The sequence below is a fragment of the Etheostoma cragini genome, chromosome 6 (genome assembly GCF_013103735.1).
Source record: "Etheostoma cragini isolate CJK2018 chromosome 6, CSU_Ecrag_1.0, whole genome shotgun sequence".
NCBI classification, from domain to species: domain Eukaryota; kingdom Metazoa; phylum Chordata; class Actinopteri; order Perciformes; family Percidae; genus Etheostoma; species Etheostoma cragini.
The window spans coordinates 7,556,079-7,569,298 of NC_048412.1; the positions used below are offsets into that span (position 1 = coordinate 7,556,079).

At 40.1% G+C, this 13,220-nt stretch overlaps 1 protein-coding gene across 30 annotated transcripts in view; it reads left to right on the top strand.

The window, feature by feature from the left end:
• Positions 1-13,220, top strand: part of LOC117946383 (plectin-like) — a 156,731-nt gene that overhangs the window by 89,746 nt on the left and 53,765 nt on the right. The gene's annotated exons all lie outside the window — the stretch shown is intronic.

Consider the following 13,220-nt stretch of genomic DNA (forward strand, 5'->3'; position numbering starts at 1 on the left):
GCAAGGGCAGCTTTATTTGTATAGCACATAGGGTAATTGAAAGTGCTTTACATAAAAAGATTAAAATAAGAAAAGTTGCCGTGGAGTACAAGAAATTAAACATTGAAGAGCATGTAAAACCAGTCAAAATAAAATATGAAAATAAAAGTTACATTACAGAGTAAGAAATTAAACATTAAAGAGCATTTAATTACCCTTGCTGATTGTCATACAGATTCAACACAAATCTACTTCAGTATAAGACACGATTAATCATTTAAAGAAAGGCAACATCAAAAAGAAAGGTCTTCAGCATTGATTTAAAAAAAAGAAGAATCAATTAATGGATAAGTCATGTATTCAATTAATCGTCCACTATTTTGATAACACGATTAATCGGTTTGAGTCATTACAAATTCTCCAATCCCAGCTTCTTAAATGTGGATATTTGGCAAACTGAATATCTTTGAGGTATGGAAAACCCATTTGAGACATTTGGGAATGTCATATTGACCTTTGGAAAACCCTGATCAACGTTTTCTGACATTTTCCTGGCCCAAAAACTGTCTCGAGTTTATCGAGCAAATAATTAACATATCAAATAACAATGAACATAATTGTTGGTTGCAGCCCTACCCAACACAGTCATCATTTGCTGCTTCAAGATATGTAGTAGTAACACTGCTGAAGGGTGTTGTAATAATCACAGAGGTGCTTTTGGACTATCAAACAGAGGAAGAGAAAGGTAGACGCTCCTGAGTTATCTGCCAAGAATCAAGATAACGAGTCTATCCTGCGTGACAACGTCAAGTAGATGTTACATTTCGATGGAATGAGTCCCGAAGGTGCTTCAGATAAGCCACAGAAACACAATAGAGCTTTTTTTCCCCCTCCTGCTTATTTGACACAGAAAGAGGCCTAACTTAATGGGTGGAGATAACTAACATTGATTAACAGAAACACTTGGATCAAGAAAATACAGACAAGATCGTTTGTTCTTTTAATGCTGGGCTTTGGAAAAGAAAGTACATATTTTGTAATGCGATAAGTAATCTGATTGTATAGAAAGCATCAGACAGGCATGTGTTTTGAAAGCAGACAAAGAGATCAAGAGAAGCGGACCAGAAGTCTTTCAGTAATAGCTTCGGGCAGGAATTTCTGCTTGGAACGTCCTTTTTTTGTTTTTCTTTTATGTCCCTGCAGCCCCCACACCAGCGCACACCCTCTCGCCAGTAAAGGCCCACCTGTCAGCACAGCCCCACAATCATCCCCTCATCCCCACTGCCTAATTCCTATCTGTCCCAACAAATGCCTCCCAGCCCCCTAGGACCCACTTGGGGGTGTTGGGGCACTTAGTCACTCTGATTGTGTTCTGGCGCCTCAGAAAACATAGGACTCAAGGTACGAGAGCGGCATATTGCGGGATATTGAAACATGGTGGTTTTAAATACAGCAGTCTCAGATTAGATGCTAAAAGGGTGTTGCTTTGTCTCTTCCTCGGTCTAACTGGAGGATAACACGGCATATGCTGATTTAGGTGCTCATACTGTGTTAGCAGTTCTAAAGGATGGAGGATATTTTTGAATATTTAGGATTTTTAGTCTTTAATCACTACTTATTATGTTTATTTGATCCATATACTGTATGTACATGTCATATTACCAGGGATTCTGCAGAACACAAATTCTGAATAAAAACTAGTACCCCGTGTTCAATCCCAAGCAGAAAAAATTCTTCCCATTTTCATTCTGGATCACCACTGTAAACGATAAAAAGAAAGTCCGCAGATACCATGGGGGTCTGCATATTGCTATAACTCTGCGAGGTCACACACAGCTTCGTGTGTGGTGTGTCCACCTGTGTATTAGTCACATCCATGTGTAACCTAACCCACCGTGACCGGTTGAAGGTGCCACCAGGCCTTTCTGTGCCAGTTTCACAAAGTGTCTGTTCTTACTTGCAGCGGCACAGAGATTAGCCCTTATTGGTCTTTGCTCCGGCAGCGTTGGGGGACTTCTGTTTGGCCCCAGACTGACAGACTGACAGTTTGACATGTCGCAGTGTTTTTATCCAAACCAGTCCAGCCTCCACCGAGCTGAACTGGCTCACATTGCGTGCTGAAGAAAGTCTGACTAGTGCAGTTGGAACATTGCCTTACTAGTTCCTTCCAAACCTGTCTAGGCAAGTTTAAATTATGGATCAAAGGCTTGTCTGTTTGTGTGTGTCGGTGTGTATGTGTGTTCTTGCTTGAGGGCGTCCTAGTCACTTCAGTACCAGCCCCTAAGCTGGCTGCCAGCTTTTGAATCAACAGACAAGTTTACGAAATATCTGCTTCCATGTTCAATAGCAAGACTTTGAGGGATTTATCTTATGTCATCCTTAGAGGAATTCAATGTACAAAACTCATCCAACAGACAGTAGAAAAAACAATACGCTGCTCATGACTACTGTATGACTTTATGTAAATCTTTGACTCTTGGGTTTTTAGCCATCGATCGGTCTGCTTGGTACAGACTGAACTATCTCAACTACTCTCAGAAAGATTGCCATGGGATTTTATAAAGACATGTATGGTTCACAGAGGATGAATCCTACTGAAATTGGTGATCCTCTGACATTTCTTCTTCAAACTCCAAATTTGACAAAAACCTGCTAAACTAATTCCATTTTCATCAGCCTTAGCTGTGTGTTTGGTGCTAAATGTCAAATGTTAGCATGCTAACACATTTCAGCTAAGATGCAGAATGTGTTTAACATTCTTGCTAAAGATCAGAAGTTTAGCGTTGTCATTAATGTACAGTACAGACACACGTATATCAAAAGAGCAGGGATGTCACTTAGAGAAAGCATTGGTATGTTCCTACCTAACATAGCTGCAATTAAAAGGAAGTTGACTGTAGTGAGGGACTACGTAGGAGGAAACTGGGCTTAGAAATAATTTGTGTAACTCAGGTTGATACATATTTGGCAGTCTGTGTAAAGGCAATGATGTGACCGAGAATAGGAAGATATTGCTGTAGTTGCATTTTGACCTGGTTGAAATGTTACCATGGGCAACGTTTACAATACAGTGCACAGTACATTTGATATTTTGCACACACATTTTCTCTAAAATGTCCAAATTGAATCTCCATTTGATATTTTGCACACACATTTTCCCGGAAATGTCCAAATTGAATCGCCATTTGATATTTTGCACACACATTTTCCTTAAAATGTCCAAATTGAATCGCCATTTGATATTTTGCACACACATTTTCCCTAAAATGTCCAATGTGAATTGCCTTGATATTCTACTCTGTCAGTCTAATCTGTGATGACTTAAATTGGCTCCATATTGACCGATTTACTGTTGTTTACATGACCCTGACATTGTCATGTTCTATCCGCAAATGTTTTATTGTGCGAGATACGGAAGATTTAAATGCAGCTGCCGTGCCTGGTGATGATCTGTGCTCTTCACGGGGCTTTCTGGTCTTAGCTGTCCCCTTTCCACCGGCATCCATTCTGCATGATAACACTGTCCTCTAGTTAGCTCCTCAGCTTGAGCTGTTACTTATTACATCAGTGAGAGCCGCTGCAGCCTCTATGCAGATGCATGCTGTGCTGTACGTGCCGAGCTGGGAACACAGATCTTAACATACTCCTCCGACCATGTTGGAATGAAGTCAGTTCAAAGGTCACGAGAAAGGGCCATGGTTGAGTTAGACTGTAAATACTCCCTCGGGCAGATATACCGAATGTATTTTCAAACTCATTCTCACAGTTGTCAATTCAAGTTTTACAGTAACATCAAATCTGACTTTACATCCATATTAAGTGAAAATATTTTAGAACCATATGCAGCCTGTAATGTTGGGCACAACAGAATGAAAATGTGTCTTCTTTTATTTAAGTAAGATCAAGTCTATTTTATTTAAAATAATCAATATCAATGAACATTTTGAAGAAGGTAAATATACAGGAGTATAGGCAAAGGCTAATTTCCATCCTTAGTCCCTGACCCGATCACGCTCCATTTTTCTTCAGAATGGCCATTTAGTGCCATTTAATCACACACATTGCCAAAAAATGCTTTGAGAGATGAATGTGAGACACACACGGTGCTGTGTGGGTTGTTGTGGTTGAGCTCTGGCTCTTTGGCGGGGTTGGTGGAAAAGCCAGCATTCTTCCTGGAAACTACAGCTATTCCCACTTTGAAAAAATCCAGTGTGTGTGTGTGGATGGCCTAGATGGCCCACACCACTGTGACTGCCATTGGTAAACCATGTGGGCATGAGTCATAACATAAACAGTGAACTTGTGTCTGAAGGGCTCCAACTACAAATTGTATGTCTTCTGGCAATAGTAAACAATCCGATGACAGAAAAAAGACACATGGAGCCCATTTCATTTCCTGGGACTGTGGACACACATCCGCTCCTGTGCTGGGAGTTTATTTATACCCCTTGTGACCCCCATGAGGGACCTCCAGGGATTTCTCAACACTCCTTGGGCCACATAGTATACAGTGACATCAGCAGTTTAACTAAAGATGCTGATGTATCTTATGCAAGTGTCACTTTATGACTATAGTCTTTGTATGAAGTTCAACTAATGAATAAACCACAGGAAACATATTTTACATGTTCATTTTTCATGAGTCATTTTTTATGACTTGGTTTATTTTGTTCAGACTGTGTCTCAATCTAGTTTTCCTTTCTCCAGTCTAGAGGACCACTCTGTCAGTTGTGTTCAGTTACTGCTGTCAACAAACCGTCATTCTGACTTCAGTACAGCTTTGGGACAAAAACTTAAATTACATGTACTGTATCTACTTTTCAAGTAATATTTAGGGGTAGACCAACAGGATGCTAGGGTAGCATAGCGAGTGGAAACTGGGTGAATCATGCTCTGTTCAAAGGAAACCTAAATCTTGGCCGTGCACACTGGTTTTCTTCAGTGTCAACGTGAGGCAGTAACCAGCGGAGACTGCAGACGTAGTCGCTGTGCCTGGCCAAGAACAGGTCCTGCACATGGCCCTCTGTGAAACAAACTAGAAACAATGTTAATCACTGAGCTTTAGAGATGCCGGTGGGCTGATTGAGTTAACTTCCGACAGAAGCAGGCAGTCACTACATATGAAACTGACAGATAAGAAAGTATAGCAATCTTTGTATTCTTAAAATATCAAACTAATCATTTACAATGTCCTTCAATTTATTTTTAAAGGTGCCCTGTCACACAAACTGTTTTTACTTGCTTTTTTAAATGTGTCATGTCCATATGTCTTTGTGTTATGTGGTGAATGTGAAAATTAACTGCTACCTTCTCTGTCAGCTCTACCCACTGAAAAGAAATAAGAGGAGAAATCGGCCAATTACAAAAGCTGGTCAGTGTGACGTCATGTTGCCTGAGTTCATTACTATTCATGAGCTCGCCCTGCTGTGCTGGGTAAAGGATGCTGATAGCCAGGCTGTCATTGGCTAGCTGTTAGCCAATCAGAGTCAAGCAGCTTCGCTTGTTGAATGTTAATGAGACCTGGTACCAATCGAGCTGAGTCTTCCTTCAGGCTTTCTATTCCACGCTAGAATGGCTTGAAACAATATAACCAATAATTTTAATTTAACAGAGCCCATGGTAGAACTTCAGACATTACCACAAAGTAATGAAATTTGCGTGGCAGGGCACCTTTAAAGTTTAAAAGAAGTGAGCTGGCTCACATCAGTTTATTATATATTTTAGATGAACTCAGAACCAGTTCCATGTGTGGTTTACTAGTAATTTAATTGACGATATGATATGTACTGTAACGCGAGCGAGTATGAATGTGTAAACCATCAGAGACCTTGGTATGGTTTATAGTTTTACAGCTTTGTTATCTATGTTTGCGTAAGGCTATTATGGCAATATTGCAATACATGAGGGCTTTGTGACTCTACTTTGACTGTTGGGTTAAGGATCTTTTGTTTTGCCATGTATTCAGCTCAGCTCACATTTCATATGTGAATATCCAAACTTCAGCTCTATCCATTTTGAGGTTGCATGAATTTGATACCAATGGGAGTCCTGGCACTATTAATACAGTCTTGCAACCTATTAAACGTGGCATTTTGAACTCGACATGGGTTGCATCAACAACCAATTTATGTAAACTATGAGTCACAAAGGGCGATATTTGCTGTGAAAGGACTCCAAGCATCGAAAAGGTGCTGCTCTGTGAGTGATTGCGGTCAGTGTAACATGTGAGGAGATCAGAAAGCAACCTGTCCGGTCCTAGGTCAGAGGACAGTGTCCTGTAAGAAGAGAACACAGCATATTTAGGTCAGCTGTGCCCCATCGTAAATTTTCACATGCTACAGTTGACTGGCGTCAATACGTGCGTGTGCCAGCTGGAGCAGACTGCCCCTTTTGACCACTCGTAAAATCATTACTTGGTGATCTTAACATAGTCAGGGTGTATTGTTTGTGGCTTTACTGCAAACATATACTCTTCGTCATGCAAGTAGTACAGCTGAGAGGATGTTATGCTTCCTAGTTTTTTAATTTGGTTCTGGAAAAGGCCCAATGGAGACAAATCAATAATTGTAATGTCAGACGTTACTTGTCTGTGTTGCTTCAGGGCAGCCAAGCAAAATGACAGCAGTCACATAAACCACCACACCCCGAGGATCTCAAACACCTCCCTTTTATACAGCTTACTGCAAAAAACAACCTGATTTTAATACAGACTCCAATAAATGATACAGGTCCAACAGAAACTGTAAAAAGATTCTAATAACCAGAATAACCTTATTTCTGTAGATGTTAAAGGTCCCATGGCATGAAAATGTAACTTTATGAGTTTTTTATTTATTTATTTATTAAAATGCGTTCCCCTAGCCTGCCTATAGACCCCCAGTGGCTAGAAATGCCAATAGGAGTAAACCAAGCCCTGTGTATCCTGCTTTGCCTTTGAGAAAATGAAAGCTCAGATGGGCTGATCTGGAATCTTGCTCCTTATGATGTATTAAGGGGCAAGGTTAACTCCGCTTTCTCTGTTTGCCCGGCCAGAGAATTTGGCCCACCCATGAGAGAAAGACAGTATGGCTTTCAAACGCCAGACCACTAAGGTCTATATAAAAGAGACTTCGGATACAGTATTAGGGGACCACTAAGGTCTATTTAAAAGAGACTTCGGATACAGTATTAGGGGACCACTAAGGTCTGTATTAAAGAGACTTCGGATACAGTATTAGGGGACCACTTAGGTCTATATTAAAGAGACTTCAGATACAGTATTAGGGTACCACTAAGGTCTATATAAAAGAGACTTCGGATACAGTATTAGGGGACCACTAAGGTCTATATTAAAGAGACTTCAGATACAGTATTAGGGGACCACTAAGGTCTATATAAAAGAGACTTCAGATACAGTATTAGGGGACCACTAAGGTCTATATAAAAGAGACTTCGGATACAGTATTAGGGGACCACTAAGGTCTATATAATAGAGACTTTGCATACAGTATTAGGGGACACTAAGGTCTTTATAAAAGAGATTTCAGATATGGTATTAGGGGACCACTAAGGTCTTCATAAAAGAGACTTCAGATACAGCATTACAGCATAAGCATTATTGCCTTTATTTGTATAGGACAGCTAAAGATGTGAACGGGGTGAGAGAGGGATACATAACATTCAGCAAAGGGCCGCAGGTCGGCCTCGTCACCGAGGAGAAAACCTTTATGTAAATGGGCGCGCGCTCTACCAGGTGAGCTACCCAGGCGCCCAGAGGATGACACTTATGCCGTGAATGTATCAGAGGACAAAGTACACAAGCAAACTGAAACGAATGTGGAATTACCGGTCTGTTGTCTTTTGTTTTTTCCATTGAAGAGGGGTGGAGGTGGGGTAGGGCCAGCCATCTGGCTTTCATCTGTTAGAAAGTAGTTCCTGTTTTCTCACCCCAGCTGACACAGTGTGTCTGCAACGAAGAGGGCACAGGGGGGGTCTCGCCTCAGGCTCATAATGTCTGCATCATTGAACCCTGAGCAAGGGAATTATCTGATGGGCTCATATGGAGAAAGATGCAGATATTTGTACAGTAAGATGTGTTGTGCAGGTGAGTGGAGAGCGATGACGTGTACTGCATGGACCGGGTGCCGAGGAGTTACTGTTTGATGTCACATTTTTTTAGGTGAATTCAATCTACTTCATTGGGACATTTTAAAATTAATATATTTTATCTTGTACAGCAAACAAATGTTTTCTTTGCATGTATATATACATATATATACTGTATACATACAATATGTGTGTGGGTATATGTTTGTGTGGATATATGCATACATGTGCATATATACAGTATGGGTTTACATACAGTATGTACATATGTATGTGTGTATATATGTGTGTATGTATGTGTGTGTGTGTGTATATGTACATACAGTGAGGAAAATAAGTATTTGAACACCCTGCTATTTGGCAAGTTCTACCACTTAGAAATCATGGAGGGGTCTGAAATTGTCATCGTAGGTGCATGTCCACTGTAAGAGACATCATTTAAAAACAAAAATCCAGAAATCACAATGTATGATTTTTTAACTATTTATTTGTATGATACAGCGGAAAATAAGTATTTGAACACCTGAGAAAAGCAATGTTAATATTTGGTACAGTAGCCTTTGTTTGCAGTTCCAGAGGTCAAATGTTTCCTGTAGTTTTTCACCAGGTTTGCACACACTGCAGAAGGGATTTTGGCCCACTCCTCCACACAGATCTTCTCTACATCAGCCAGGTTTCTGGGCTGTCGCTGAGAAACACGGAGTTTGAGCTCCCTCCAAAGATTCTCTATTGGGTTTAGGTCTGGAGACTGGCTAGGCCACGCCAGAACCTTGATATGCTTCTTACAAAGCCCCTCCTTGGTTATCCTGGCTGTGTGCTTCGGGTCATTGTCATGTTGGAAGACCCAAACCCATTTTATTACTTTCAGCTCTTCATATCAGGACACATTACATGCGCTATCGCTCACTTATCGCTCTTTCTCTCTCTTTCTTTTTGATGCTCCAGTAGAAAGATGCTTTCCTAAATACAAGATTGTTTTATGAAAGAGAAACGAATGAATCGGTTAGATGGACGGAAACGATGTCCATATTTGGGTGTGTCTGCTGTTGAGTTACCTTGGCTGTCATTGTTGAATATGCAATACTTATGTATTATTACTTAAGCAAATTGAATCAGACCGGTCCATTCCATACTCGTAAACGACAAGGGGGGGGGATAACTCCCACAAGTTATGAAAGTTGGTTGAATTCAGTCATAGGGAATATGAATACATTTCAAATTAACTAGAGAGAAATACTTCAATATCTTGGAACATTATCTCTAAAGTGCAAATAAAAGCCACGGAACGACTTTCCTTGGAAAATGTTGTAATAAAGAGTGATGCACGGAGATTTGCCTCCGGCTGCTGCTGCAATAAATCCATCCACAAATCCAACATAAGTCAGGAAGAAGTATATCATGCAAGCATACCTTACGACCCTCATCAAGCACTTTTGCACGCCAGTGGACACAACATACCTAAGGAACTGTCTCCAAAGACGAGCTGTGAGGTGCTGTAACATGTGTCTGAAGATAATAAAAAATCGTCTTGTCAAAGAAATGCAGTCCTTTAGATCGGCTACAGTTGCTCGATGCGTACGAGACTTTACAGTTTGAAGCAGAACCTAATTGTATATTTTTGTAAAAAAAGTAACTACAGTAGAAATGAAGTGGCCTTTAAAGTGAGCATTATCTTTGTTATGTAGTTGAAAAGTAGCACCTCCACCCTGATAGTGTCAGGTTTATTCTAAGAAATGTTATCGGTTTGCTGGGAATAAGAAACATTTAAGGCATACCCAACAGTCTAATAATGAATGATTCATCATGGTAACCAATACATTGAGTGGTCTTTCTTACCAGATGTTGAAAGATATTTCATAATTCTATAATAGAGAGTAAATGACATCAGTTTGCGTATTTAAGGTATGATGGTATCAATCAGATAATCCTTCCTTGATCAAATGTGTAACATGGTGTTAAAAAAAGGTTATCATTTATATTCTCTATCAATAACTACTGTACAGTCAGTCGGTTAGTTTTTTTTTCGAGAGAGAGAAAGGATTTGCATCCACAGATGTTGTTTATGGTATTTAACCTTAAACCCACATTCCTATATATTTTTGACACATTTTGTTTTTTCAGTCATTGTGAAAGTCCCCTTAAATCTCTAAAGAAAAGTACTGCTTTTTGATGTCAGATTTCCATAACATGCTTACAATGTTATTGGGAGAAAACTTGAATTTCCTTTCATATTCATGAATTTTATTTTATTTTATTAAAATAAATAAAAACTTTCTTCCAGATTTCAGTCCAGATTCTCATCTGGACATTTTTCTCCCGCATTATTCTCACTGTAGCTTCATAGTTTTAGAATCGGCTGGGGAAGAGGTTTGGGCGTGGTTGCGCTCTGCCGCCATCTCGTGGTGAGAACATTGTACTGGCTTCAGGGAGAGGGAGGGAGCACGTCGAGTCGGCCAGTAAGGGGACACTCCTGTGTCTGTGGTCTAAAAATACAGCCATGAGTAAGAACCACTCACGGCTACCATTGCACATGCTTCTGTATGTTTATAGCTGTTGTCATAGAAACATTGCTCAAGTTCTCCTTTTTACATTTAGGGTGACTTGGCTTAGGGAAATCCCAAATTATAATAATAATAATGAATTAAATCAAACACAAAGTGAAAGGGAAGCCCACAATATTAGTTTATGGGGTGGTGGTCTAAAGGTTGAAGAGGCGAGTTTATTACTTGAAGGTTGTTGGTTCAATCCCCCAGACCAACAGGATGAAATCTGGGTGGGGAAAGTGAAAATCATAGGGTCAATAGGCTCCACTAAGACACCTTAATCTCCAGGTAAGAATGTGGATAAATGAAGGTTAAAAAAAAATTATATAGGCTGTTATTCTTTTTAGTTCTTGTTACAGTTTAAGAAAATCCAGATATGTCTGTGCAGTTTTCAGTTCTAAAAATTGAAAGCAACACAATTACCCTTGACTGTAATTGGGTGGCTTTTTGTGCACCTTTACTCATTTCTTTTTAAGATCAGTGTTTAAGTTGTATTCAAAGTAGGCTCATACTCCACTATATTTCCACGGTGCTTTGACTTCTATGAAAACAAAAAGAGTGCAGGTCGGGATTGAACCAACGGCCGCTGTGGCAAAGACTGAGCCTCTGAACATGGGGCGCATGCTTTATTATTAGCTGACATACACTTTATTTAGACATATATTACAACTTCTGGTCTAATTCAAAGAGATACAACAAATAATGCTGTTTCATTTTTGTTCTCAAAACAACGAGCTAACTTTTTCCTGTTGCTTGAGTTAATTAGTTGACATTTGCGTTTTCAGGAAAGTGACAGACTCCACACACATTTCGTTGCTCTCACCTGCAGAGGGAGACACATGCGGCTTTAAGCGTTATCCTCTGTGCCGTCAGAAGCTATTTCCCCATTGCCCTGTTGCATTTGAATGCACCAACTTCAGCATTATATTGACACAATCCCAGATGTTGGGCTTTTCTTCAGAGGCCTCTTAAGCTCCGCATTGAGCTGTTTAGAAACTCAGCTGCTGTGGCTAATCCAGAGACCTGTTGAGTCGGAGTTAAACCGTGTCATCGTCGGATCTAATCCTGACAACATTATCTAAAGTCCACTGACAGGTGGGAGATGGTTGTGCCTAATAACTGGACAGCGCATCATGGCACAGTGATGACACAAACCACTGTGAATAGATATGTATAGAGACTCTTGGGTCAGCTGGATCAGCATATATCTAAATCCTCATAATTATGAAGTATCAAAATGTGTGTTTTGAGTTTTTTAGTTTTCTCTTTACAGAACAGGTAGAAATACACCACACCTTACCTGATCTACTATGCACAGTTATTGGCTATCTGGTCACAATTCTACTTAAAAACAGCCTTAGTGCTTTCATTAGCTCTGCTTGAATGAAAAACAGGACAGCCTTAACAGTGTGTTCCCAGGGCGTGTTTTTTTTCTGTTTTATTGTAATTATTTATCCAGGTCACATCAAAAAAGGCTTATACATGTTTAAAAAGTGGTCTTAAGTCATGCTTAAGCTTTGATTATACTGCTTATGATCATAATGAATCCTCACTTTCAAAAGGACAGTCGTGCTCCCAAGCCTTACAGGGCTTAAGTTTTATTTATTTTTTTCCCAGCTGGCATTGTGTGTTAAGCACAGCAGGAATCTGATCCGTCAGCAGTGTGATTCAGGTGACAGCTATCCTGCCTCCTCCTCCTCCTCCTCCTCCTCTTCTTCTGTACGGAGGCACTGAGGTAATAATCCAGGGTGTGTTTATGGGCTGCACCTTCTTTTATCAACATTCCTTTCCCGGTGGGGTGTGGTGGCCAAGTACCCATACTTTCACCATAGACTTGACAATGAAGGACTATGGGGTTAATGGGAGGGATGAATGAAGATGAGAGAAGAGAGGTATACAGCTAAATTCATTCTTTTTCAGCCTCTAAAATAAAATGTGCAGTCCACCCTCCCTCCTCTTGAAATCTCTGTGGTGTAGCACTTTCAAAAACCATAATGACATATTGTTCTGTAATGAGTTTGGGTATAGAGTCCCCCGTGCTTAAATACAGGTTGGTCTATAGCCGTAAATGGCTGCAAGCTCAGCAATGTGTTTGTCAGTATTAAAGTCTTTATGTAGCTGTAGTTTGATGCTACAGTATAGAGTCAAAGCTAATTGGTTTTAGCCCAAGTATGGACTGGATTTTTTTTCTACTCTACCTTTACTGCAGCAGTCAAAGAGCAATGAAGAAGTTGGTGGCTATCATGTCATAGAAAAGAATAAGGTTGTTGTAGATACATGTGAGATTACTTTTAGACATTTGTAGGATCTTTAAAAACAAAAAATCATTTACTTTTGGCACAAAACAAAAAAAACAGAAGAGAATACATCAACAAGGTTTATGGGAAATGTGGTTTTTCCGGACCTCATGCACTGTTGTGGGACAGAACCAAGCCATCATGTTGGGGGTCAGATATGATAATGGTAATTCCAGCAAACCATTTTCACAATGATACAGTATCTTGTGTTTTTGACAAGAGTCTGCAGCCATGCTAGCTGCTCTGTGACGCTACATTAATGCACAGCGGGCCGGGCTTTGAGCTAAAAGCTGACGCTACCAAGCTATCACGCTCG